The sequence below is a fragment of the Pseudophryne corroboree genome, chromosome 8 (assembly GCF_028390025.1).
Source record: "Pseudophryne corroboree isolate aPseCor3 chromosome 8, aPseCor3.hap2, whole genome shotgun sequence".
Taxonomy (NCBI): domain Eukaryota; kingdom Metazoa; phylum Chordata; class Amphibia; order Anura; family Myobatrachidae; genus Pseudophryne; species Pseudophryne corroboree.
The window spans coordinates 118771200-118798877 of NC_086451.1; positions in this window are offsets into that span (position 1 = coordinate 118771200).

The following is a 27678-nucleotide window of genomic DNA, read 5'->3' on the forward strand; positions in this document are numbered from 1 at the left end:
TGCTCTCTAGATGCTATTGAAAAATCCCCCTCCAATGCATCAGCCCAGGCAGCCACTGCCTTTGCCAGCCAAGCTGAAGCCATGGCTGGACTTATGACTGCCCCAGACAGGGAAAAATTTTTTTTTAGAAAACCATCCCCTCTCCTATCCGTGACATCATTTAATGATGTTGAAGGCAAAGGTAATGTAGATTTTCGCACTAATCGAATCACATGCATATCTACTTCAGGAGCCACCTCCCATTTTAAACAATCCTCAGCTGGAAGAGGATAATTGGAATTCCATTTCTTAGGCATTCTAAACTTCTTATTTGGTGTAGCCCAAGCCTCTTCCATGATTTCCGACAGCTGGAAGAGGCTTGTCACCTGTAAATGGAAGTGCCTCCACTGCTCTTTTTGACTCTGTGTCTACTTGCCATGACTTCAGCCAAAGGGCTCTTCTGGCTGCAATAGTAGCTGCTGAGATTCTCGAGTTAACCTGTCCGATATCTCTAGCCCCTTCTCCTAGGTATATAGTCGATTCCTTAATGTGTTCCGCTAGAATCTTAAATTAACTTAGTGGCCCAATGCTCCACTGGTTTATTCACCCAGGAACTCACCAAGGTTGTTCTAAATGCGACACCTACGGCCGAATAAATGGACTTCAACACAGTGTCCAGCTTCCAGTCAGACGGGTTTTTTAAAGAAGTTGCACCTGGAAGAGGTAATGCTGTCTTTTTGGATAACCTGGTAAGAGAGGATTCCACTCGGGGTGACTTCTTCCATTTATCCATCATACCAGAAACAAATAAATAGTGAGGAATCGTTTGGGCATCTGAAACCGCTTGTCCGGGGTTTTCCAAGCCTCTGTCAGCTGATCTTCCAGCTTCTTTAAAAAAAGGATACGTGACCGATGAACGCGGTTTTCTACCAAATAACGCATTATCTAGCGAATCCGGTGTTGTAGTCTCGGAAATGTTCAAAACTTGTCTTATAGCTAAAATAAGAGGTTCAACCCCATGAGAAGGTTCTGATGGAACTTTGTCGCCTGTGTCAGCAATTTCGTCCAACTCACGCTCGTCCTCATCAGCTTCGTCCTGAGAGAGAAGTTCTTCTCCGGATTCATCGGACTGCAGAATTACAGCTACTGGACGTTTCTTAGCCTTGGACACTGTCCGAGGCTGTTTATTAGACGAGTCCAAGCGTTTTGTGAGACTCTGCTAACTTGGCTAAACCTGTCACCCAAGGTGGTTCTGTAGCAATAGAAGGTACATCACTTTGAGGATCTCCCTCACAGTCTCACGAGTCATCCGTAAAACAGCCACTTCAGTATGTAATTGTGAGATGGTTCCTGTCAGCGCAACCGCCCATGGGGGAAAAATTAGCATCTTGGGAGGGGTTAACTAACGTAACCTCTGAAGCACATGCCTCACACAGGGAGGAATCTTCTGTGAGCTTTTTTGTTACACTTCACACAGACAAATAATTTTTGTGATGCCTTATTCGCTGGTCCATTGCCTGTCATTGTGATGGACAGAGCGGAGACACATACAATTTAGACCAGCACTCTCAATAATATAGAAAGCGAGAAAGCGCAAGAGGAATATCAGAAGGATAGAGGGAGCTATAATATGCAAATGAGTCCCCTATTCTAAATCCCCTCAGCCACCAGCCTGTATTTGTGCAGGCCCTTAGGTTTCTGGCAGTCTGTAGCAAAGTGCACTTGTCTCTACTGTGCAGTGCAGATTCCTGAGGAGAGAAGAAACAATGTTGCCATTCAATGAGCTGCCTAGCTGAGGAAGGTGCCTTTCGTTTGATTGACAGGTTAAAACCCCACTAACTCTGCCCCTGTCCCCTATACAGAGGCACACATCTCACCAGGTCCCCAAGTCAGAGCCGGATTAAGAGGGGGGCCCCGGGGATAAGTACCCCGGGCCCCCCTTTTTAAAAGGGCCCCCCGCAGCCGCCACAGATCGGATCTCTGATCCGATCTGGGGTGCTGCGCTCCCGGGAGCCGGCGCGGCGGCTCCACCTGCAGGGCAGCAGCTGAGTTATAGCTGTCTCCACTTTCCTTGCAGCGGCGCCGCGGCCGCACGTAGGGACTGTGTAGCGTGTCCAGGGAGGACAGCTGAGCGACGGCTCAGCTGTCCAATAATCTGTGCAGCAGCAGCAGCCTGTGGCTCAGCCATTGGCTGGGCGCGCAGGCTGCAGGGAACAGGGAAGGCAGCGCATATGGAGCCTTCCTGCACCCAGCCAGCACCCGTATACACTGGACCTACCAGCATCAGAGCAATAGTTGTGTGTGTGTGTGTGTGTGTGTGTGTGTATGTATATATATATATATATATATATATGTGTGTACATATATATAAATATACATATGTACATATATATATATATATATACATACGTGTGTGTGTGTGTGTATATATAAATATATATATATATATATATATATATAAAACTATATACACACACAGTATATGTCAACTTATACACCAACGTTTCGGGGCTTCCCGTGCTGCCCCGCCACCGCCCTCAGTCCTTCTCCACACAATCTCCTCCTCCGCACCATGCCGGCCACAGCCTCCGCATCCACTGCACCGCAGACCACAGCATCCTCAGCACCGCCGCTACTAAAGAGGTAATCTTACCCTGCTGCCTTTCTCTCTCCCTAGTCCCTACTGTATGCCCTTGCTGTCCCTCTCTCTGTCACTCTCCCTGTCCCTATGTCCCTGCTGTTACTTTCCCTATCCCTCTGTCACTCTCCCTGTCCCTCTGTCACTCGCCCTGTCCCTGTGTCCCTGCTGTCACTCGCCCTGTCCCTGTGTCCCTGCTGTCACTCTCCCTGTCCCTGCTGTCACTTTCCCTGTCCCTCGTTCACTGGCCCTGTCCCTGTCCCCCTGCTGTCACTTTCCCTGTCCCTCTGTCACCCTCCCTGTCCCTACTGTCACTTTCCCTGTCCCTATGTCCCTGCTGTCACTCTCCCTGAATTTTGCCTCATTCCATGTGGCATAATGTGAATTTCGGCTCATTCAGTGTGCTATAATGTGAATTTCGGCTCATACTGTGTGCTGTAATGTGAATTTCGGCTCATACTGTGTGCTGTAATGTGAATTTCGGCTCATACCATGTGCTATAATGTGAATTTCGGCTCATTCAGTGTGCTATAATGTGAATTTCGGCTCATACTTCAAATTTACCACCCAATTGTAATTTTCTTTGCAGTAATTAAAGACGTTATGATTTTAATTTGAGATTTTAGGGCCCCACTGTCTTAAGTTCCCTGGGCCCCCCGAAGCCTTAATCCAGCTCTGCCCCAAATGCCATTTTGAGTGGGTGTCTTAATATAATCAATTTAGCATTTTGACTAGCTTTGTATTCCAAAGCCTCAGGCCACTAGGATATGCAGCTATTTCAAAGCCTCATTGCTATGTGTTCAGCGCTGATATAAGCTGCTGCACTGTGTACTGTTAGAGCATGGAAACCTTGCCACTGTCATAGCCACTAGATCAGCCGGGAGAGGAGGTATGGGTGCAGGCACCGCACAGTACAGGATGTTGGACGCGACTGCTACACAAATTCCCCCTTGCCGCCGCGCTGTGTTCTGTCAGTGCAGCAGTGCAGAGAGGATCACGCTAACCGCGGTCAGTGATAACTGAAAGGAGGGGAGGTAAGGCGGGGGCCAGCCATTGCGCTGCCGAACAGTTCCCCCAGAAGGAGCTCACTCACCCAACCCCAGGATGCAGCTTGCTTGGGAGAAACAGTGCTTCTATGTTAAGCACTGTTCTCCTTGTGCAGCTTGCCACTGCTGGTATGTGATTCAGACCCCACTTCTCTCACTAAGTGGCGAAGGGTTCCTGAGGCAAAGGGAACCGTGGGGGTCATTCTGACCTGATTGCATGCTGCCGTTCACAGCGATCAGGTCAGAAGTGCGCCGGCGCATGGCTGACAGCCAACGGCTGTTATTGCCTAGCGATCAGCTCTGCCTGATTGACAGGCAGAGGCAGTCACTGGGTAGCACAGCAGCGTTTGGCCGCAGTTTTGTGGGCGCAGTCCGGCCAATGCAGGCGTGGCCAGATCATGTGGGGGGCAGGCCGCAGCGCAGCCACTGCGTACCAGGCATCGACGAGTAGCTCCTGGCCAGCACGCAAAAGCTGTGCTGGCCGGGAGCTACTCCTGAAGTGCAAAAGCATCTCCGATGCGCAATGCTTTTGTACTTCTGCGAGGGAAGTGGGGACTTGTCTGACATGCGGGGCAGACTAGCGCTGTGCTGGGCGTCCCCCTGCATGTCAGTGTGCCTGATCATAGCCCTGCAAAATTTTGCAGGGCTACGATCAGGTCTGAATTAGGCCCCAAGTCCCTTGAAATAAATAAAAGTAGCAAATGAGCCGGAGCTCAGTCAGCAGTAGCCGGCTCTCTCGGCACAAATTCAAAACTGAGGGATGATGGGGAGGGGGGGGGGGGGGGGGGGGGAGCCTGTTTCACTTCTTAGATTATTTAAAGTGCCAGCTCCCTGTAAGCCACCATCACCCCACAGTCTTGAAGTTGTACCAGTGTCCCCTAGTGGCTCATAGAAAAATATATATATTATTTTACACACATAGAAAGGGGTTGACTGTCATCCACAACAATGTATCAGGGGTGCCGGTATGTCGCTATAGGACCATGTAAAAAAGGTATTGAATAGCACATCAATTCTTGAAAGACCACCTTTTGCTTTAAGATTACTTTATCCTAAGATGAGAAGTTTCTGATCTATGTAACTCTCCTATGGACGTAACAGGCAGCCACTGCGGTGAAGATGCAGGAGTTCATACTACACGTGCCACCAAGTTGAAGTATCACTGCAACCACCAGGCTCCTTGTATAAACATATTGCTGCAACTTTACTAGCTATATAAAGAAGCATAATGAAGTGCTTGTCAGTTTACACCGACCAGAGCTGGATTAAGGCTTCGGGGGGCCCGGAGTACTTAAGACAGTGGGGCCCTAAAATCTCAAATTAAAATCATAACGTCTTTAATTACTGCAAAGAAAATTACAATTGGGTGGTAAATTTGAAGTATGAGCCGAAATTCACATTATAGCACACTGTATGAGCCAAAATTCACATTACAGCACACAGTATGAGCCGAAATTCACATTACAGCACACGGTATGAGCCGAAATTCACATTACAGCACACAGTATGAGCCGAAATTCACATTACAGCACACTGAATGAGCCGAAATTCACATTATAGCACACTGAATGAGCCGAAATTCACATTATGCCACATGGAATGAGGCAAAATTCAGGGAGAGTGACAGCAGGGACATAGGGACAGGGAAAGTGACAGTAGGGACAGGGAGGGTGACAGAGGGACAGGGAAAGTGACAGCAGGGGGACAGGGCCAGTGAACGAGGGACAGGGAAAGTGACAGCAGGGACAGGGAGAGTGACAGCAGGGACACAGGGACAGGGCGAGTGACAGCAGGGACACAGGGACAGGGCGAGTGACAGAGGGACAGGGAAAGTGACAGCAGGGACAGGGAGAGTGACAGAGGGACAGGGAAAGTAACAGCAGGGACATAGGGACAGGGAGAGTGACAGAGAGAGGGACAGCAAGGGCATACAGTAGGGACTAGGGAGAGAGAAAGGCAGCAGGGTAAGATTACCTCTTTAGTAGCGGCGGTGCTGAGGATGCTGTGGTCTGCGGTGCAGTGGATGCGGAGGCTGTGGCCGGCATGGTGCGGAGGAGGAGATTGTGTGGAGAAGGACTGAGGGCGGTGGCGGGGCAGCACGGGAAGCCCCGAAACGTTGGTGTATAAGTTGACATATACTGTGTGTGTATATAGTTATATATATATATATATATATATATATATATATATTTATACACACACACACACACACACACACACACACACACACACACACACACGTGTGTATATATATATATATATATATATATATGCGAAGGATGATACAGCGCCACTTGTGGATTAAGATCTCAGTGGTAAAAATTTTTATTAAAAAAAAAATTGTTAAGAAGAAATTTAAAACACAACCGCCTTGTTATAGGTGTCTGCCACCCCTTAAGGTTGCAACACTAGTACAATGCTGCCTAAAAAGATATACAGTGGGGGGATAAGGGTACCGGCGACTACTGTTGTGTGAACGCGCAAAAGGTTACTATTAAAAACGTATGATTCATGAGCCAAAAAATATAAAATCGAACAAACAGTTTTAATAGCAGATATAGGTAAGATACATAAAAGGTCATAAAAGATCCAAAAACACGTAAAAAGGGTAAAAAGATAAAAAGGTAAGGACTTAGCTTTTAAAATAGGCAAGGGGGTCACTGCAGGGAACCCAACGCGTTTCGTCACATCAGACTTCTTCAAAGGGTAGGGACAGAGTGAGATGGCATGCCTATTTATAGCCCTAGTGGTGGCTGATATGGATGTGTGATGACATCATTGATCATGTGATCAGTAAACAACATTCAAGGATATTTAACATAAGCACAGTCAGGACATGGCATCAGAGCATGGCCCCAGATAGTATGGATCACAGTAGCCAATATCTTGTAGAAAACGAGTATTCACAGTTAATATAATAGTTCAGAGGGACTTAAAACAGTAAATTGCGGCACTTCCGCCACACTTCCGGTGACGGAGGTAGCGCGTCACGTGACCTCCGATACTTCCGCCCCACTTCCGGTTCGCTTGTGCGCATGCGCCGGTGGCGATTCGTGTGCACCGCGCATGTGCCCATTGTCCTGTTCAGGTTAGCAGCAGACGTGCTTCTTGGGCTCAGGGGAACTGTATGTCCATCACATCGGGTATTACGGCGGCCATTTTGCAGGGGCTGTGTTCCATAGGAAATACATGGGTTGCGACGGCCATCTTTCCGGAGTCTAAGGAGACTCAGTGCTAGCGATTTTGCGGTATCCATGGCAACAGTCATATGTAAATAGAACAAACAGAAAAAACGTGGTGAAACCTATGTAGTGGTCTTTACCTAGATATATAACTTGTTAGTTTGAGACATCTGAGTGGCCACACATGTATAATAATGCAATATTTCAATGTTTGATATATTCTTAAAAGTTTGTGAGGAGATGATACCAAGTGCAGGGTAAAATAAGGGGAACAGTTAGTGCAGAAAGTGAGCCAGGTGCAAAGTGAGATTGCATAGTAATTAATAAACATACTTATGTCTTATAAACTGGTATTTTAAATATATATATATTTGTTATAAATTGACTTAATTTTAGGAAAGAGTGTGTACTCCATAATTAATAGTAAAGTGGCATGTGCAATATGTGACCTCATGTGTGTCAAGTGATGACAGACCGGTTACTGGTTGGCTTGACGTCATTTGTCAGTCATTACAGTACCCGATCTTCCCGGATAGTCACCCTCTCTGGTACTGGTCGGGCCCAAACACTGCTTAGCTTCCAAGGTCGGACGAGATTGGGCGTGCCAGTGTGGTTTGACTGTACACACCGGTAGACGTCGTAACACCAGTACATGATCGCATGATACTTGAAACACAGCTTTATTTGTGATCACAGATACAGACAAAAGAACACGGAAAGTTGTGAAAAGAAGATACGGCACCTCATAGGAAGGGTGCAATCTCATATCCCTCGTTCAGACCCCTCGGTTGCAGGGTCTGCAGCTGGAATATCCAATACATCTCCCTTCTCGAGAGTTTGTTCGCAAGGTCGCCTCCTCTTTCTCCAAGACAAACATGCTCGATGGCCTTGAATGTGAGATCTTCAGGATTGGAGTTGTGCCGTGCCGTAAAATGTCTTGAAACAGTGTGGCCCTCCACCTTGTTCTTGATGTTTCGTATGTGTTCCTGGATCCTTGTTTTAAGTGATCTTTTAGTCTTTCCCACATATCTCTTTTTGCAGGGGCATTCAAGTAATAGTAAGCTTTTGCGCGTTCACACAACAGTAGTCGCCGGTACCCTTATCCCCCCACTGTATATATATATATATATATATATATATATATGTACATATGTATATTTATATATATGTACACACATATATATATATATATATATATATACACACACACACACACACACACACACACACACACACACACACAACTATTGCTCTGATGCTGGTAGGTCCAGTGTATAGGGGTGCTGGCTGGGTGCAGGAAGGCTCCATATGCGCTGCCTTCCCTGCAGCCTGCGCGCCCAGCCAATGGCTGAGTCACAGGCTGCTGCTGCTGCACAGATTATTGGACAGCTGAGCCGTCGCTCAGCTGTCCTCCCTGGACACGCTACACAGTCCCTACGTGCGGCCGCGGCGCCGCTGCAAGGAAAGTGGAGACAGCTATAACTCAGCTGCTGCCCTGCAGGTGGAGCCGCCGCGCCGGCTCCCGTGAGCGCAGCACCGCAGATCGGATCAGAGATCCGATCTGTGGCGGCTGCGGGGGGCCCTTTTAAAAAGGGGGGCCCGGGGTACTTATCCCCGGGGCCCCCCTCTTAATCCGGCTCTGACACCGACTGAATCCTTCCTGACTGCTTACTTTGGGTCAGGCCTGCTTGGTAGCTGGCACAGCACTGAATCGACGATGTGCTCCACTCAGAACAGCCAAGAGAAAATAGGATTTTAATACCTATCGGTAAATCCTTTTCTCATAGTCCATAAGGGATATTGGGGGAAACTAGTAAGATGGGTATAGACGATGTCCAAAGGAGCCAGTGCACTTTAAATTTCTTCAACTGGGTGTGCTGGCTCCTCCCCTCTATGCCCCCTCCTACAGGCAGTTATAGGTAAAAACGTGAACGAAGGAGAAAGGACATATATGAGGGAAGGAATACGATAACAAAAAGGTGGTGAGATTTACACACCACAAACGTATAACAACCAGCAACAACAACAACAGCTAAACGTGTAACTATAGAACAAGAACCTGCAGAAAAGTCAATGCACTGAGGCGGGCACCCAATATCACTTATGGACTACGAGAAAAGGATTTACCGGTAGGTATTAAAATCCTATTTTCTCATGCATCCATAAGGGATATTGGGGGAAACTAGTACGATGGGGATGTCCCAAAGCTTCCAGAACGGGTGGGAACGTGCAGAGACTGCTGCAGCACCGCCTGCCCAAACTGGGTATCCTCTTTGGCCAGGGTATCAAACTTGTAGAACTTCACAAAGGTGATCTTCCCCGACCAGGTAGCAGCTCGGCATAGTTGCAAGGCCGAGACTCCACGGGCAGCCTAGGACGAGCCCAGTGATCTTGAAGAGCGGGCCTTCAGAGACTTAGGAACAGGTAAGTCTGCCGACACGTAGGCCTGTTGTATAGTAAGGTCAAAAAAGGAAACAAATGGGATGGGCGCTAGAAATGAGTAATCCACTATTGCAGCTTTGACAAAGCTGCAATTTGGGGACAAGCAGCGAAACATGTAAGGAAGACCCCCACCAGCACCTCAAAAAGACAGCAAGGATTTTTACAAGAATCGTCCGAACCAGCACTGCACTTTATTCCAAATAGCTCCACTGTTTTCACAAATGGAAAGAGACTTGTGAAGCAATTTCCAGCAGATTCACATTCATCACCACGTTAATATACAAGTGGACACTTATGCTAATGGTGGACTGGTAAATATCATTGCTAATTTTACAACAGCCTGCCTGAGGAGAATAGAGCTTTTATTCATTTTTATAGTCTTATAGTCATGGTGTATTAATAAAACCTATTTATACGGGGAGTGGCCTGGACCTGGCTTTGAGCAGACGTGCAGTTTCAGAGCTCCTGCTGCCTGAGGCCAGATGTCTGCTTAATAACTGTCCCCTACGGCTTGTTTCCTCCTGACCTACCCCACCTGTAGCCCTGCTTGGCGTGCGGATCTCAGGGAAGATTTCAAAGTGGCCCCCCGTGACGTTTGGCGACTGAGGCCTACCACCCCTGTTGAGACCGGGGACTTAAGTTTGGCGCCTCCCCGGCCATGAGCTCCGGGGACGTGCTGGAGCCGGACCGGGATCGGTGGTGGCTCCCTCCCGCCCCGGATGAAGTTCCCCCGCTGCCTATCACCTGCGCTGAGGCTCCGGGACCGGCGGTGAGATCAGGGCTCCTCTATCTGCGTCTGCCCCTCTCCTCTCGGTGGCCATCTTCTTCTACACGACTTCCTCTCCTGCTGCCCCGTCCCGCTCCGGCGAGCGCCGGCCGTGCTCCTCCGCACCCCAGATCACCTAGATGCCCTCCTACGGTGGAGTGGAGTGGCTGGCTGCCTCCTTCGGAGCTCCGGCCGTTCGCGGCCTATATCAGAACCGGGAGCCGCGGCCTAGATTTGGGCCTCCCCCCGCCGGAAGTGCCATATCAGCGTGGAAACCTGGAGCTGCCCCCCTCCCAGCCTGCCTACACTCCTGGGTGGCAATTATCATTCACCTACTCCTCTCCTGCCTGCTGATCCCAGCATTCTGCAACAGGGAAGTGCCTAGAGGGAAGTGTGCCCTATCAGTCCAGTCCTGTTTCATATTATTTAAGGTGCAGTGCTGCTGGACCCTGGCTGTGTGCCTGACCTCTCACCCCTCTCTCCCGGCTGGGAGCCTTCCATCTGGGTACCGCAGGCTGGAGATGACCCAATGCCTGGCCCTGTGTGATACCGATCTTCTGATGTAGTCCAGACCGCTTGTCCGCCACCACCCGTGTTCTTTATGCTTACCTAACTTTCCACCATATATTCTGCGAGATCCTGAGCTTCTTTATCATCGTCATTCCGCCTACGGAACCTCGTCTCATTAGAATGCCTCCTAAAAAGGTCAAAGGGGTGCCTCGGTTGCCGTTTCCCCACAAGATACCCCCTGCAGCCCTGCCTCTATGCCAGGATTTGACCCTGATTCTGATGCACCTCTCATGGTCAAAACTCTGTATCAGACCCTCTCAGCGTTTAAATCTGAGTTGACTCAAGATCTCACAGCCGCTCTTCGGGAGGTTAAGACGGAGCTGCACGCTATAGGAGACCGTACGGACCATCTAGAGAGGAAAGTAGAGGAACTGGTCTCGTCTCATAATGACCTCATAACGGCCCACGATCAGCAGCAAAGTGACCTTGAGGCGTTTAAACTCAAGATTGCAGATATAGAGGACAGATCCCAGCGTAATAATATTAAGATCCGAGGCATCCCCGACTCCGTGCAGAATTCCGAGTTGGAGAATTACGCTACCGTGCTGTTCCAGAAACTTCTGCCTAGAGCCGACCCTAAAGAGCTGCTTATAGACAGGATTCATAGACTACCTAAACCACGCTCAGTTGCTCCCTCGCTCCCAAGAGATACGCTCATGAGGGTGCATATCTTCACAACCAGGATGAAAGCGGCCAGGGAAGCGGGCGGCTCCGACTCGGATGTGCTTGGCGGATTACAACTGTTTCCGGACTTCTCTGCTCTGACCTTGGCCAAACGACGAGCATGCCTCCCTATCACTTTGGCACTTCGCGACCAAGACATCACGTATAGATGGGGTTTTCCGGTGAAGCTCGTCATCTCGTATGAAAATAAGTTCTACACAGTGACTTCATTGGAGACTGGAGTCAAACTACTGGCGGAGTGGGATATCTCTGTCACGCTGCCTCCTGGATCCAAGAAATAGCCTGCCCTGCAATCGGAATGGGTCACCACTTGACGTTGACACCTTCAGCTTTGGTTTTCACGTTGGACTATATCCGGTACCGTTATCACAGAATGGACTCAGCCATTATCCTTGTTGGGGTCACGTGAGTTGCCCCGCTTGCAGTTGTGTTAATGGTGTCCCATCTCTCCATGTTTATATCTCAGTTTATATGTATTTGTTTTTTCTATTAGCTCCTGCTTACTTTTATTTTTCCTGTTCAGTTTCATGGGTGGTGGCGCTAGGCCACATGTCCCCCCCTGGTAATATACTACTGCATTTTTTTGCTTTCCTTGCAGTAGTTATGCCGACCCGATGTACTGGGTTGTTTTGGTTTGTTCCTTTCCTCTCCCCTCCCTTCACCCTTCCTCTCCCCCCCCCCCCTATTTTATGATGTGGGTATTCGTTGTTTGAGACAATTCTACCTCTGTATGTGTCAAGGTCTTTCACCACCCACAACGTGCATTAGTTTGCTCCGATGATTCAGGTATTATCCATGAATGTCAAGGGGATGAACTGCCCTAATAAGTGAAGGCTGGCTTTGGGTTATTTTGCTAGGCATAAAGCAGATATTGTCACGCTGCAGGAGACACACTTTTCATCTGTAGCACCCCCTATTTTTAAAGATCGCAGATTCCCTCTAGGTTATTTTGCTAATGGCCTTTTTAAGAGGAACGGTGTGGCCATATTGTTTAGGGACTCCATCTCCTTTATTTTGCATTCTCAGATAGCTGATAAAAATGGCCGGTATCTTATATTGAGCGGCCTTTTAAACGATAGGCCGGTTACTCTGGTCTCAGCATATGCCCCGAATTCAAACCAAGTTGCTTTTATCCGTAAGTTATGTGTAGCTATTCAGAAGATTCGTACGGGCTCCCTTCTCACGGGGGATTTTAATTTAGTCCTTGACCCTAAACTGGACAGGTCTCCTAGGCCCTCTCCTTCCTCTTCAACCTCCCCCAACGCCCCCTCCTTAGCCTTCCGTACCCTCTTAGCTGAATTTGACCTCTATGACATCTGGCGAGTGCAAAACCCTACTGGTCGGGAGTACACTTATTATTCCCCCGTCCACAACTCTTACTCCCGTATTTATTTAATGTTTTCGGACAAATGGACCCTTCAGTTTGCCAGATCCATGGACATTCTCCCTATAACTTGGTCAGACCATGCCCCGCTGACTCTTAAATGGGATGTTGCTAGTCAACACTCTCCCCCCCGCCCTTGGAGACTCTCTCCTCACTTGCTGTCTAACCCAGTCTCAAAAAAAATCATAGTTGACAGTATCTCGTCCTATATGGAATTTAATTCCCCCTCGGACACGTCCACCCTGAACTTTTGGTGCGCACTTAAGGCCGTCACCCAGGGGGCAGCGATTCAGGCAGGAGCGCAGCTTAAGAAACTTAACCTACAACGCCAGGCCGATTTGGAGCTCAAGCTGAAGGACTTAGAGGACAAAAATCAATCTAGACCTACGAAAACCCTACAGAAGCAGTTAGCCGACATTAGGTCCCAACTCCAGAAATTACTTATGGCGCACACCCAGGCCTCACTAAATAGGATGCGTCAGAAGTTTTATCTGGCAGGGAACAGGCCGGGGAAAATGCTTGCCCGTAAGCTTAGGGCTCAGCAGGCTCGGAATAGAATCAAGCTCATTGTATCCCCCACAGGCACCAAAATTTCTAATCCAAGGGAGATAGCGAATCAGTTTGCCAACTTCTACTCCCAACTTTATAACCTCTCGACTGATCCTTCTACCCCCCAGCCTACCCCCTCCTTATCTTCTTAGCTGATATAAACCTCCCAACTATTTCAGACGATCATTAGCATTACTGAATGCCCCATGGTCCTTATCGGAAACCCTTCAAGTGATCAAGTCCCTTCCTTGAGGTAAGGCGCCTGGCCCAGATGGCTTTATTAATGACTTTTATGTTTCGCTCCAAGACCTCCTAGCTCCCTCTCTGGTGGCAGTTTACAACGACATTACCTCTCAAAGCATCCTCCCTGAGGAGGTGCTCGAGGCGCGTATTGTCACGATCCCTAAACCGGGCAAAGATGTGACCTCTTGTCAAAATTACCATCCCATTGCGTTATTGAATGGGGACATTCAAATATATGCTAAATTAATAGCTTCTCGATTGAACGCTCTCCTCCCCTCCCTAATACATCCGGGCCAGGTTGGCTTTATCCCGGGAAGACAAGCGTCTGATAATACACGCAGGGTTTTTAATCTTGTCGATTCCCTAGCCCCTAAGCATGGTCTCCTTCTGCTATCTTTGGACGCAGAGAAGTCCTTTGATCGTTTAAACTGGTCTTATATGCGAGAAGTTCTACTAAAATTTGGCCTGCGCGATCGCATCCTCTCTTCGATATTAGCTCTGTATAGCTCCCCGTCGGCCCGGGTCTTCAGTAATGGTTTTTTATCTCGCTCTTCTCCAATTTACAATGGCACCCGCCAGGGCTGCCCTCTCTCCCCTCTCATTTTTGTACTGGCCATTGAGCCACTGGCAGCTAGGCTTCGAGCGGAACCGCAGTTCCCTGGACTGCGATTAGGAGCCTCGCTACACAAACTATGTTTGTTCGCGGACGATGTTCTTTTATTTGTAACGGACCCTTGCACTACACTTCCCCATTTGCACAATATTTTAGATATGTACTCTGCAGCATCCTATTATAAATTAAACGCCTCTAAGACCGATGCTTTGCCCATTAATCTCACACACTCCTTGCCCCTATTACGCGCTAAGTACCCATACAACTGGCAAGCATCCTCGATCCCCCCATCTACCTCTTCTGTTTTTGAGGTTAATCTTCCTTCTCTGTTGTCCTCCCTTCAGCTGTTCACCAAATCATGGCTCAATTATGAAGTTTCTTGGTTGGGGCGTCTGGCCGCTTTTAAGATGTCGTTGCTCCCTAAATTAATGTTCCTGTTCTGAACTATCCCTTTTATTTTCCCCAAGAAATATCTAGATAAGGCCACTACAATCCTCACCAATTATATATGGTCTTCGCGCCCGCCTAAACTTGCTCGCGCAAGGATGTCTCTACCGAGGAGAGCCGGTGGCCTGGATATGCCTAATTTACCATTGTACCAGGAGCCCTGCCTCTTGGCCCAGATTAAAGAATTCTGCAGAGATATATGTCCGGGGTGGACGTGTCTGGAGGAGGCGACCTGCCCCCGCTTTCCCCTGAAAGATCTCTTTTGGCTGCCCAAACCCCTTCTCCCACAGAGCTTAAACCTCCTTCCCTCTACCCGAGCCACGCTCCATGTTTGGGACAAATTGACTGCGGCCATATCCCCCTCGTATCATAATATGTTTTTGATATCACTACGAACGGTGGCCGCCCTAGTCCCTAACCTTAATCTGGCGGGCTGGCGGTCCAGGGGGATGGCGGTCCTGGGAGATTTGTTTAATGGGTCTGTGCTCGCCTCCTTTTCTGATATTCAGGGACGCTTCTCTTTGCCTGACTCTGAGAGGCTTCGATATTATCAAATCCAGCACTGGTGGACTAGCCTCCACCTTACCCCCACCCCACCACCCCCTGGTATTCTGCACGCCATAGGCCGATTTTCTAGTGCTACTTCTAAGGGGGATATTTCCTTTTGGTATAGAACATTACTGTCACTGATCCCCGTTTCTAAATCTAGAGCGCAAATCGGGTGGGAGGCGGATGTTGGCTGTGTTCTCCATGATTCTCAATGGCAGCACATTTTTATGTCATCTTTTACTATGTCTAAATGCCTGAATCACTCCGAAATGCATGTCAAGCTACTTCATAGATTATACCTCACACCTGAAAGGTTGCAAACGATTTGGCCTGCATGTTCGAAGTTTTGTTGGCGTCTGTGCGGAGAGGTAGGCCACCTCTTCCATATTTTTTGGACATGTTCCCATATTCAATTGTACTGGGTGGAGGTATTTGGGCTCATCAACAAAGTTTTGAATCTTGATTTGTCCCCCTCCCCCTTATAGCTTTATTGAATGTATACCCTCGATCCGTGGGTGCACATTTACACTATTTCTTAGGACATATCTGTCTCGCTGCACGTGCGGCTTTAGCCCAAAACTGGAAACAGCCCACATCACCTCCCCTATTGAAGGTGTTACACAAAATACAGCTGCATTTCTTGATGGAGACTGAGCATCACACATACTCCTTCACCGCTAAATCTCCCCTTGTGCGTTGGATGCCCTGGTATCTGTTTATCACGGAGGGTGAGGGTGCTACACTGATACTACGTTCCCCTCCCCTAGACATGCACCCTCCAGCCCTTTCGGCTGATGAGGCCCCCTCCCCCCCTCCTAAGCCTGGGATGACCTTTTCCTTAGTGTTGTATTTATAATATGCCCATTGCCGCCTCTCCTTTATTTTTGTTTTTCTTCTCCCTGTATTACTATTTCTCATTATATTAGGTTCACTGCAAATTTCTTTGATGTACTTCTCTGATGTACCTGTTTGATTGACTTTGAACTGTTTGTACATGTTTGCCATTGCGTTGTCTCATGTATTTATGTACCTACTCCCCCCCCCCCTTTTTCTTCCTTCTGTACCCGTTTTGCAACACGAAAATTCAATAAAAACTATTGATGATAAAAAAAAATCTATTTATACAGCTAAAGCAATCTATATATATATATATATATATATATATATATATATATATATATATTTATACTGTACAGCGCTGATAGATTGTGTCTGTTAGATAGTAAACCGAATCCAACGAGCAATGGACTGCTTTGAAGCAGGGCAACACTTTTTCTGCGCATCATAGAGCACGAACAAGGAATCCGTCTTTCTGACCCGAGCTGTGTACTTGACATAGATCTTCAAGGCACGCACAGCATCCAACGCCTCCAGAAGAGCAGAAGTGTCAGAACTGAACAGAATCACAATAGGTTGATTCAGGTGAAACGCAGAGATAACCTTCGGCAGGAACTGCTGTCTAATCCGGAGCTCCGCTCTATCCTCGTAAAAGATCAAGTACGGACTTTTACACGATAAGGCCCCCAATTCAGAGACACGTCGAGCAGAAGCCAGGGCCAGTAACATCACCGTCTTCCACGTGAGGTACTTGTCTTCTACCGTCATCAGAACTTCAAACCAGGAGGACAGTAGAAATTTCAACACGACATCCTAGTCCCAGGGAGCCGTAGGCGGCACAAAGGGAGGTTGTATGTGGGAGTACCCCTTGCAAGAAGGTCTGAACTTCCAGGAACACTTCTAATTTTTTGTGAAAGAAAATTGAGAGCTCAAATCTGGACCTTAATGGAACCCAGACATTAGCCCTTATCCACACCAGCCTGCAGGAAACTTCCCAAGTGAAACTCAGCAGGCGGATACGTGCGTTCCTCGCACCAAGAGACATATCTCCTCCATATATGATAGTGTTTTGACGTCACAGGTTTCCTGGCCTGAACCATGGTTGCAATAACCTTCTTGGAAAGGGCCTTGTGAGCTAGGATGTGAGCTCAACCTCCATGCCGTCAAACGAAGTCGCCGTAAGTCTGGGTAGACGAATGATCCTTGTTGAAGATCTCTTCGTAGTGGTAGAGGCCAAGGGTCTTTGACAGACATGTCCTTTAGATCCGCGCACCACGCCCTCCGAGGCCAATCTGGGGCAATTGGAATTGCCTGGACACCTTGATCTGATCTGCTTTAGCACCCTCGGGAGCAATGGGATCGGAGGAAACAGGTATACCAGCCCGTACGGCCAAGGCGAAGCCAGTGCGTCCACTGCCCTCGCCTGAGGGTCCCTGGTCTGTGAGCAATACTAGTGAAGTTTCTTGCTGAGATGAGAAGCCATCATGTCTATTTGTGGACAACCCCACTGGTCGATGATCTGGGTGCAGATCATGATGACTCAGGAAGTCCGCCTCTTAGTTGTCCACACCCGTAATGAAGATTGCTGACATAACTCTTACATTTCTTTCCGCCCAGAGGAGTACCTTTGACACCTCTCGATGCAGGCTCTGCTTTTTGTCCCTCCTTGTCGATTGATATACACCACCGCCGTGGCGTTGTCCGACTATACCTGGATCGCTTGATCCTTGAGCAGAGGAGATGCCTGAAGCAGAGCATTGTAGATCGCCCGAAGTTCCAGAATGTTGATTGGAAGGAGGCTTTCGTGGGATGACCTCCTTCCATGGAACTGCGCCCCTTAGGTTACAGCTCCCCATCCTCGCAGGCTCGCATCCATCGTGCGGAGAGTACAATCCTGAATCCCGAAACGCTTGCCCTCCAGGAGATTGGAGGACTGAAGCCACCACAGGAGGAAAATCCTGGCCTGAGGTGACAGCCGAATCATCCGGTGCATCTGGAGATGCGATTCGGACCACTTGCTCAGGAGATCCAACGGAAACATTCTAGCATGGAACCTCCCGTACTGGATTGCCTCGTAGCAGACAACCATCTTCCCCAACAATCTTATGCAGAGATGTACGGACACCTGAGTAGGGCGGAGCACCATGCGGACCATCTCCTGAACTGTTGTCGCCTTGTCCTCTGGTAGAAACACCTACTGTGCCACAGTATCCAGAAACATCCCCAGGAACAGGAGCCTCTGAGTTGGCTCCAGGTCGGACTTATGTAAGTTGAGGATCCACCCATGGTCGGACAGAAGATGGATGGTGCGGTCGATATGGAGCAACAAAAGTTCCCTGGATCTTGCCTTTATCAGAAGATCGTCTAGATAAGTTACCACATTGATCCCTTGGATCCAGAGTTGAAGCATCATCTCCGCCATCACCTTCGTGAATACCCTTGGGGCTGTTGACAGGCCGAAGGGTAGTGCCTGGAATTGGAAGTGATTGCCCAGCAGGGTAAACCACAGGTAAGCCTGATGAGGAGGCCAAATTAGAATATGGAGATAGGCATCATTGATATCCAAGGAGACCATAAATTCCTGTTCTCCCATTCCCGCAATGACTGCACGCAGGGATTCCACCTTGAACTTAAACACCCTTAAACAAGGATTTAAGGATTTCAGATTCAGAATGGGTCTGACTGAACCATCTGGCATTGGCACCACAAACAGGTTTGAGTAAAATCCCTTGCCGCGTTATGGTAGAGGTACTGGAACAATGACGTGGGACTAGACCAATTTTCGGATAGCCTGTTGTAACGTAACTGCATATCCTCCAAAGCTGGTAATTTTGATCTGAAAAATCGGGGAAGGGGAAGGAGGAGTACTATCGAACTCCAGCCTGTAGCCCGGAGAAACGAGCTCCCTGACCCAGGCATCCTTTCAGGTCTCCCAGACGCGGCTGAAGTGACTCAGTTGAGCCCTGGTACTTGCAGGTTTTCTGGACTTACCTCTGGTACCTCTAGCCGCATTGGAGGCACCTTTGGCCTTTGATCAAAATGTGCGAGACCAAAAGGACTGGACAGACTGTCCCGGATAGGAACGTCTCGCCAGCGGGGCCCCAGAGGGGAGAAACGTGGATTTCCCAGCAGTAACCTTGGAAATCCATGCATCCAACTCAACCCCAAAAAGCCATTCCCCAGAAAAGGGACTCCACATTACGTTTGGATTCTGCATCCGCAATCCACTGACGCAGCCACAAGGCCCTGCACGCCGACACTGCCATGGCCGACGTCCGAGCATTTATGTTACCCATCTCCTTGAGGGAATCACAGAGGACACGGGTAGTATCCTGAATGTGCTTCAGGAGGGTTACCATGGTAACTAAAGGCATATCCCCTGACAGGCCCGTCTGAATTTGAGTGGCCTGAGAATGAATGGTATGGGTCATCCAGCAACCCGCAATGACCAGTCTTTGTGAAAGGCCGGCTGCAGTGTATATAGATTTTAGGGTAGTCTATCTTTCTATCCATAGGATCCTTCATAGTAAAGGAGCCCGAGGCAGGCAGCACCACCTTCTTAGACAGGAAAAAGACTGAGACATCCACCCCAGGGGGTTCCTCCCAAAATTTTCTATCTTGAGGAGCAAATGGGAAAGTGGACACTTGGAATTTTTTGGAAAATACCAAGAACGGTGCTCGGGCGCAATATGGGCTGTTGTTCTAATGCTGCTGCTATATAACAGGATTAGTCAATCCTGATACCTAAGCATACACAAAAAGAAAACCAATAATAGCAGCGCTGAATTCAATTGATACTAAAAATTAAAAAATGAGATGGATTGAATGAAAACAGATTAAAAAATGTATTAATAACTCTGATTAATAACCAATTAAAAGTCAATGTGACCACCGGCAGAATAAGTGAACCAGAAATGTCCGTTCCTTTTAAATAACTGGACACCAGTTTAGGCAGAATATACAGGCTTAGGAGCTGATTGTACAGTCCCGAAAAGGGTTATTACCGCTTCTTAGGCCGCTGGAGGGAGAAATATCCCATAGATGATCCTTCAATTGGGAGTTGGTAGCATATTCTCAATCCTCACCAGTATGCGGAGCTTGACTTGCGGGATGGTCCTAAGTACGCCTGTTAAAATCCACCAAATAGCAAACTCTGGGCATCCAGTATGGTCCGGGCACTGGTTCAGCAACAAAGCAACGGTGATCAGGGTGGCACCTGATCACCCTGATCACCGTTGCTTTGTTGCTGAACCAGTGCCCGGACCATACTGGATGCCCAGAGTTTGCTATTTGGTGGATTTTAACAGGCGTACTTAGGACCATCCCGCAAGTCAAGCTCCGCATACTGGTGAGGATTGAGAATATGCTACCAACTCCCAATTGAAGGATCATCTATGGGATATTTCTCCCTCCAGCGGCCTAAGAAGCGGTAATAACCCTTTTCAGGACTGTACAATCAGCTCCTAAGCCTGTATATTCTGCCTAAACTGGTGTCCAGTTATTTAAAAGGAACGGACATTTCTGGTTCACTTATTCTGCCGGTGGTCACATTGACTTTTAATTGGTTATTAATCAGAGTTATTAATAATTTTTTTAATCTGTTTTCATTCAATCCATCTCATTTTTTAATTTTTAGTATCAATTGAATTCAGCGCTGCTATTATTGGTTTTCTACTTGGAATTTTTTGACTGGATTTTTCCAGGCCTGTTTCAATAAGTCATATAACTCTGGAGATTCAGGGAAAGTGGCATTGGGCTTGTTTTGTACAAAGAAAAACAACTGATGTGAAGCAGCGTCCTCTAAAGGGAGCTGTAACAATCCCTTATAACCAAAATGAGGGGTTCAATATTCCGAGTAGAATCGGGATCCAGGTCATCTCCATCATCTTGTATATCACCTGTATCAGAAAGCAGAGCAGGTAAACCACGCTTCTGGGGACCTGCATTAGAGGGGGGGCTGTGCATCAGCCCTAGTAGCTAAATCTGCAACAGCTTGTTGTAGTAGCCGAGTTTTCTGCACATTAGCAGTGAGCTGGGATGAAATACCTGACATCATAATTTTAAGAGACCTTAACCAGTGGGGCTCTGTACCCTCTCCCCCAACCTCTTCACTAATTTGTGAAGATTGACTACATTGCTCACAAGAAACCGAGTCATTAGACAATGGAGAGAATCTGGTGTGGCAGATACTGCCCAGCTTGTGCTTACCCATATTTCAAAGTACAAACACATACACACAGACAGTTTTAATGCAAGCCTGCTTTTCCTACTGTATGTGAGAGGAGACACAGAGAGGGAGAAATACCAGCACACCCGTAGCTGCACAGCCCCAGTGACTGCTGATGGCTGCTGTAAGCAGAGGAAGGCACCAAAACGCTGCTGGTCCCACTCTGAGGAAGCTCAGCCCCCTCAAATGGCACCAGAGCTATACATATTTATACTGGCAAAGTCTCCAATAAGCTTAAAACCTCACACAAGTGCTTAGTTAAGCATGTTTGTGGCAGTGTACTCACGGGGGATCCTAGCGGGACCCCCTAAGGGAGGGTCCCGTACATCGTGCCCGTGATCAGCTGCACTTTGAACCGGGGAACCCCTAGCGGGGCCCCGGGTGTGTACTCACCACTGATGTCACCTTCAGGCAGCGTTAGAGATGTGCAGCGTGCTGCGGCTGTGACAGCCAAGGTGCAGTGCCCCGCTGAACAAACAGCCCCTCAGCGCGGAAGTGGCTCTGCACCTTGGCACCGGTGACCGCCCCCCCCTAACTCCCACGGCGCAGGTATGCTGTTGCCCAGACAGCATACTGAAAAAAATAAAAGATTTAAATTAAATCGAAGAAAACTCTCTGGAGCTGCAGAGATGTGCATCCTCTCCTGAGGGCACTTTTTTCTAAACTGCCTGTGGGAGGGGGCATAGAGGGGAGGAGCCAGCACATCCAGTTGAAGAAATTTAAAGTGCACTGGCTTCTTTGGACCCCGTCTATACCCATTGTACTAGTTTCTCCCAATATCCCTTATGGATGCTAGAGAAAACATGTACTTTAACTCTACTGATGGCAGGAACAAATCAATTTGTGTAAAGAAATTCACAAGAGAAAAAAATAGGGATTTTTGTTTACAAATCTCTTTCTCTGATTCCACCTGGGGGACGCAGCGTGTGACTGATGGGTTAGAGTGTGTGGGAAGGGAGCTTTGGCACAGAACCTATAAAAATGAACCCCTGCCCCCTCTAACCCCTCCCATCTCCTTCCTGACTATCAAGTTTACTCAGTTAACGATTAGCAAAGCCGGAAGAGGCAGACAGAAGCCAACCAATAAACCAGACAAATAAGGGAGGGATCACAGCGTCCCCCAGATGGAATCAGAGAAAGATTTTACGGTAAGTAAAAAAAAAATCATTATTTCTCTTTCATCCATCTAGGGGACGCTGCGTGTGACTGATGGGACTTCCCAAAGCAAGCTAAATAGAGGAGGGAGAACCAGATGGCAGAGCAGTCTCTAAAATCTGATGCCCAACAAAGGCAATCTCCAAACCAAAAGTATGAAAATGGTAAAACCTGGTGAAGGTATGCACAGAAGACCAAGTTGCAGCTCTACACAACTGCTCAACTGAAACACCACCGTGAACAGCCCAGGAGGCTCCAACAGCTCTAGTTGAATGAGCCCTCAACGAGTCAGGAACAGGTGATGCTGAAAAAACATAGGCCTGTCGAATAGCAGAAGTAACCCAATGTGCCACCGTGTTTTTAGAAGCCGGCCAACCACATTTGGGCGCATCAATTAAAACCAACAAGGTATCCGTACGACGAATAGACTCCGTACGGGACAAATAAATGCGTAATGCTCGAACCACATCCAATAAGGCCAAATGACTATCCTTTCCAGAAGACTCTGGAACAAACGTTGGAAGTACTATGTCCTGATTCATATGGAAAGCCGACACAACTTTTGGTAAGAAGAAAGGCTTTGTACGTAAGACTACATGATCGTCATGAAAAACTAACAAAGGCGGTCTGCAAGAAAGCGCCGCCAACTCTGAAACACGCCTGGCCGAAGCAATGGCCAAAAGAAAAACCACCGTCAGAGTAAGAAAACGTAATTCAACAGTTTCCAGTGGCTCAAACGGAGGTCTCTGAATGGCCCGAAGAACCAAACGTTGGTTGAATCCTCATGACACACTGAAGGAATGTCTGGACCTCCGAAATGAGAGCCAATCGTTTCTGAAAAAGTATCGATAATGCAGAAAATCTGACCCTTAAGGGAAGACAAATGAAGCCCTTTACTCAGACCATCCTGAAGGAAGGACAACAGACGAGGTAAACTAAAGAGGTGCAGTGACAACCCACGTCTGTCACACCAAGCAATGTAGATATGCCATACCCTGCGATAAATACGAGAGGTGACTGGCTTCCTAGCCTGAAGCATAGTCTGGACAACAGGTCGAGATAACCCTTTTGCCCTTAAAATGTTGGATTCAAGAACCATGCCGTCAAAGCCAGACGATTTAAATCGTGGTGGCGACAAGGACCTTGTAGAAGTAGATCGGGTCACAGAGGTAGACGGAATGGGTCTTTGGTCAGCATGCTGCGGAGAAGAGAGTACCAAGGACGATGAAGCCAGTCTGGCGCTATAGGAATGACCGGGACACCCTCTCTCCGAATGCGTGGAAGCAGACGTGGTATCAAGGGGAATGGTGGGAACATATAGCCCAGGTGAAAATGCCACGGAGCCATCAAGGCATCAGTCAGCTTGCTTGAGTATCCCGAGCTCGTGAGCCGTACCGAGGTACAGTAGCTTTCGGTTGAGACGCCATGAGGTCGATGTCGGGTGTTCCCCACAGAGATACTAGTGTCAGAAAAACCTCTTCCCATTCTCCCGGATGTATCGTGTTATGGCTTAAGAAATCTGCTTCCCAGTTGTCCACTCCTGGGATGTGAATTGCGGAGATAGTTGTAATCCACCTTTCCGCCCACTGGAGAATATGGGTGACCTCCTTCATGGCTCTCCAGCTGCGTGTTACACCCTGTTTGTTTATGTAAGCCACCGCCGTGGCGTTGTCTGATTGAATGCGCACCGGGTGACCCTGAACGCTGCCATGCACTTGAATCAGAGCATACCGAATCGCTCTCAATTCCAAAATGTTGATGGATAACTTTGACTCCTGACAGGTCCAGAGTCCCTGGAAGTGCTGTGATTGAAACATCAATCCCCAACCTGTGAGGCTGGCATCCGTGTCCATCATCTAATCCCAAACAGTGAACGGTGCCCCCTTGGTTAAATTGGGACTGTGAAGCCACCAATGGAGAGACTGCCGAGTCTTAGTAGACAGCCGGCACATTTGTAAGCCCAGATGCGGACCTGTTTGATTCCAAGAGCCCAAAATCTGAGCCTTAAGGGGCCAAGCATGGAATCTGGCATACGGCACTGCCTCAAAGGTCACCACCATCTTGCCCAACACCTGCATACATCGAAGTACTGAGACTCTCGGCAATTGTAATGGAGCAAATTCTGGATTGCAGATCCTGACGTTTGTCTGGAGGTAGAAAAACCATCTGACTCCTTGTGTCGAATAAGAGACCTAGAAACACTATCTCCTGAGAGGGTATCAAGGCCAATTTCCGGAAATTCACAATCCATCCAAATGATTGTAGAGTGTCCGTGGCGAGTTGCAAGTGCTACTGAAGAAGATCCTGTGACGGAGCTTTGAGCAACAAATCATCCAGATAAGGAGTAATGTTGATCCCCTGACATCTGAGAATTGCAACTACGTGACCCAATATCTTGGTAAATACTCGGGGGGCCGTGGATAGACCGCACGGAAGAGCTTGAAACTGGAAATGCCAAGGACCGTTCGCAAACCTCAAAAGATGTTGATGACCTGTCCAAATGGGCACATGGATATATGCGTCCTTGATGTCTACAGATGCCAAATATTCCTCCGGTTCCATGGCCGCGATGATTGAACGAATCGATTCCATTTTGAACCTTTGGACAGAGAGAAATGGATTCAGACCTTTTAGATATAAAATGGGTCGAAACGAACCGTCCGGCTTGTTTACGAGAAAAAGACTTGAGTAAAAGCCTTGACCCCGTTGTAGTCTGGGGACTGAAATAATTACTCCATTTTGTAAAAGTATGGAAGTTGCCTGAATCAGTGCTTGTCATCTGGAGGGATCGCATGGTAGAGGAGTGATGAAAAAGCGGTCCTGAACAGGTTCCTCAAGATTAAAAATTTAACCTCGGGCCAAGACCCCAGTCACCCACCGATTTGGTTGTGACAGGAGCCACACTTCTTTGAACTGTAGTAACCGCACCCCTACCATGAAGGATCCCTCTGGAGAGCTCCCCGCGTCATTCAGCAGGCTTGACTGCCGGCCTGCGAGGAACCAGTGATCCTCTACCACAGAACGCACCTCTGCGTGAAAATCTTGAAAATGCTCGAAAGGACTGGAAACTGACCCTGCCCTGAGTACGAAAGGACCGAAACTTAGTTGGTTTCGGCTTCTGAGGAGCAACTGGAAGAAACGGGCTTTTGCCACCCATGGAACTAGAAATAATCTTTGCAAGTTCCGGACCAAAGAGGAATTCTCCTTCAAACAGAACGGCTGTCAACGTCTGTTTTGAATCAGAGTCAGCATTCCAAACACGTAGCCAGAGTGAACGTCTTGCGGTAACCGCTAAAGCAGAAACATGTGATTGTACTGAGGCCGAATCAAACAAGGCCTCACCAACATATGTGAGAGCCTCAGAAATCTGTTCAGCTAATTGAATAGCCTCTGATGGGTCATCAGACTGCATGCCCAACACCACTCGCGCTAACCAGTCATCTACGGCTTTAAGGACCCAGGCACCAGCGAGAACTGGACGCAGAGAAATACCTGATAAGGCAAATGCAGATTTAAGAATCGCCTCAATCTTCCTATCTGTTGGATCTTTAAGCGTCACTGAAGGAATTACTGTAGCTTTCGCCAGGTGAGAAATAGGAGCATCCACCTTTGGAGCCGTTTCCCAGAATTTGGTGTCCTCTTAAGCAAACGGATAAAGAAACCGTGCAAAAATATATATACCAAGGTATATTGTCAGGCGCTAGAATAGGATGCTTTCCTAGCTGCTGTATAGTGGGAGATGGTCAGTCTCCCTGCAAGTACATATAAATATAAATATAGAAAAGGAAAAACAGCGCTAAGAATTCATAAATGTAAACACATTTTAATATATTTGGATTAAAATTTATATAAATATAATTGTAAAAAGACTTGTCATGTATGAAGATATTTGTCAATTGACAAAGAATGGGGATAAAAAAGTTCAATTTGATACTTTTTATCTACTGTAGCACCTTGAGACCATGTTCCTTAACTGAGACAGTTAGTTCACAATTGTGAGCAGGTAATTGTGTGGATGTCCATAATGTTACCAGCCTTGTGTTCCTGATAGAAGGATCCGTAACAATGGTTCCTGATGGCAACGGGACTCCATGCAATATTGTTGGTATCCTGGTCCACAGCGGGCTTGGAATGGCTAGTAAGTGAAAACCGGATTGATGAATTGCTGGCAAGTTCCTCCACACTCCTGTTAAGTAGGCAAGGAAGGCACAGGTCTTTCTAGGTGCAGCGTGTAGTTGTCTCGTGACGCGTTTTGCTGCTCTAGGCAGCTTTGTCAAAGGTGTGCGTGAACTGTCTTGATCCCCTTTATATATGGTATACCTAAATAAGCTTTCATCCTATTGGATGCCTGTTAATAAGTTAATCAACTTAACATACACTATAATCATTTATACAATAGTCTAAAAATAAGGAGGCAAAGTTATAATATAAAAGTCAATAAATAAACAATTTGGTTTCTTTAAATGTGGGAAAGGTCGATGTACAACATGTCAGCATGCTATTAATAGGACAATAAGTCTGCCTCAGTCTATTTCAGAAAAAGAACAAAAAATGTCTTCCTTCATCAACTGTGACACCAGTTGGGTGGTATATCTTGCCTTCCTTGCCTACTGAACAGATCCTGCTGGCAATTCATCAATCTGGTTTTCACTTACAAGCCATTCCAAGCCCGCTGTGGACCAGGATACCAACAATATTGCATGGAGTCCCGTTGCCATCAGGAACCATTTCTACGGATCCTTCTATCAGGAACACAAGACTGGTAACATTATGGACATCCACACAATTACCTGCTCACAATTGTGAACTGTCTCAGTTAAGGAACACGGTCTCAAGGTGCTACAGTAGATAAAAAGTATCAAATTGAACTTTTTTATCCCGATTCTTTGTCAATTGACAAATATCTTCATACATGACAAGTCTTTTTACAAATATATTTATATAAATTTTAATCCAAATATATTAAAATGGATAAAGAAACCGTAACTTTTTAGGAGCCTGAAAACGGGAATCCGGCTTAAGCCAAGGTTCCTTCAAAGTGTCTGCAAAATGTGTATATGAAGGAAAGACAGCTACTTGTCTTTTCTGTAATTTGAAAAAGGCTGTTGAAGTCTCCGCCTCTACCGTATCTTGAAGATTAAGAGTTTGACGTATGGCTTCGATCAATAACCTGACACCTGAACTTGTAGACAATTCCTCTTCTTCCCAGGCGGAAGTATCCTCCCACTCAGAATCTAGCTCACCCTCCTCCAAAGGAGAGACCGAATCTAACTCTTCACCTGGAAACGTGATAGCGGGCAGTGGATGCTGTCTTTTAGTGGCTGCTGAACCCGAAGCAGTTACCAGTTTATTAACAGATGGTGCTAA